The sequence below is a fragment of the Lepidochelys kempii genome, unplaced genomic scaffold, assembly GCF_965140265.1.
Source record: "Lepidochelys kempii isolate rLepKem1 unplaced genomic scaffold, rLepKem1.hap2 scaffold_37, whole genome shotgun sequence".
Taxonomy (NCBI): Eukaryota; Metazoa; Chordata; order Testudines; family Cheloniidae; genus Lepidochelys; species Lepidochelys kempii.
Genome location: NW_027333638.1, coordinates 1,122,303 through 1,124,058, shown reverse-complemented (window position 1 = coordinate 1,124,058; position 1,756 = coordinate 1,122,303). Strand labels below are relative to the sequence as shown.

General features: G+C 46.1%; 1 non-coding gene across 1 annotated transcript; it reads right to left on the bottom strand.

Annotated features, from left to right (window-relative positions):
- Positions 1-369: 369 nt before the first annotated feature.
- TRNAE-CUC (transfer RNA glutamic acid (anticodon CUC)) lies at positions 370-441 on the bottom strand. Its single transcript has one exon. It is a non-coding gene; the product is annotated as a tRNA-Glu (tRNA).
- Between the last annotated feature and the right edge of the window lie 1,315 nt (positions 442-1,756).

Here is a 1,756-nt window from a genome sequence, read left to right as displayed (position 1 = left end):
ATTTCCAATCTGAATGTGTCTAGCTTCACTTCCAGCCATTGGCTCACATTATACATTTGTCTGTTAGATTGAAGAGCCTGTTCGTAAGTATTGTTCCCCATGTAGGTATTTAGGGAGTGAGATTGTCATCCCCTAAATCTTATCTGAGCTCTTTGTGACTAATTTGCACCTGTCTATTTGTGGACATCTAGATGCACAGTGGAAACATGCCCACATTCTGCTCCTAGTCAGTGGGAAGCTTTGATTTTGATATGGTCTCCAAAGCCCTCGCCAACATCTCGTAGAAGATGGGGGAATCAGGGAAAAACCATCAATTTGTTAAAATTGCAAATGAAGAATAAATTAAGGTGTTTTGCTGTAAAGTCACTTTTCCCTGACTGGGAATTGAACCCAGGTCATGGCGGTGAGAGCGCCAAATCCTAACCACTAGACCACCAGGGAGAGGAGGATAATGCTGTTCTTCTCAGCTGTGCTACACTTTTAGGCTATTTTCTGTCCAATTTCTGAAACCTTCTTTGTCCATTCCCTGAGTGGCTAAGAGCAGAGCGGGCAGGAACCCCTGTGCTCAGGGTCACAACCTGAGCCCAACCCAAGCCACTGAAACAAACTCAAATGCTGCGTCAGTTTCCTCCACTGGGATCACAGAGCAACACAAAGAAAACCCAGGAGGAACAATCCTCCTCTGCCTTCATTCACCCCATTGCAACCCTCTCAGCAGCCAACGTGGGCCTTCTTCTGGGAAGGACATTGAGCTGATAGGAACTTTGGCATAGAGAGCAAGGGAGGGAGTTTGCTCTCCCTCGGTGTGAGCTGATTGCATTCTGACTCCATGTAACAGGGCTCTGAGTTTTGCCATCTTCTGAATTCTGTGTCCTCAACAAGCAGCCAAAGTGCTGAACCCCCTGGACCCTTCTGCTGGGAGCATGGGGATTGCACAAGAGCTGCAAGCCCTTTTTACCTCTCCTTGTCCTAGTCAGCTTCCCCAGACTTTCCCCACCAGTGGTTTCATCAGACTCTGGAGGAATCTAAGTCCCTGCAGGTTTCCCTCACCCACCTCGTAAGGGAAACAGTGATTCCCTTCTCTGACACTCCTGGGGCCACATTTTCTTTGAGGAGCTTCTCCCCAGGGGGTGTGATGTCCTGCAAAGATGCAAAATCACTTACCGTGGAATTCTCTCCCCAGAACATCTGAGACAATATTGACTTAAACAATGAACTAACTGTGATCATCTGCCCTTCCTTCAGTTACTTTGGGTTCTGCTGTTGTTCACCATTTCTGAGTGGAGATTTTAAATCACAGCTATTTCTTCATTAGCATGTCATGGGCTACTATCAGCAGGAGGAAAAATCACTTTTTGTAGTGGTAATCAGGGTGGCCCATTTCAAACAGTTCTCTGTGAGTTCAATCCTTGAGGGGGCCATTTAGAGATCTGGGGCAAAAATTGGGGATTGGTCCTGCCTTGAGCAGTGGATTGGACTAGATGACCTCCTGAGGTCCCTTCCAACCCTGATCTTCTATGATTTTAAGGCAACCCCCATCTTTTCATGGACCCTGTATATATATCTTCCTGCTGTATTTTCCACTCCATGCATGTGATGAAGTGGGTTTTAGCCCAGGAAAGATTACGCCCAAATAAATTTGTTAGTCTCCAAGGTGCCACAAGTCCTCCTCATTGTTTTTGCTGACTAACATGGCTACCACTCTGAAAGGAAATCAGTGTTATTTCAAATGAAATGTGAAGTTGTCTGTTAAAAG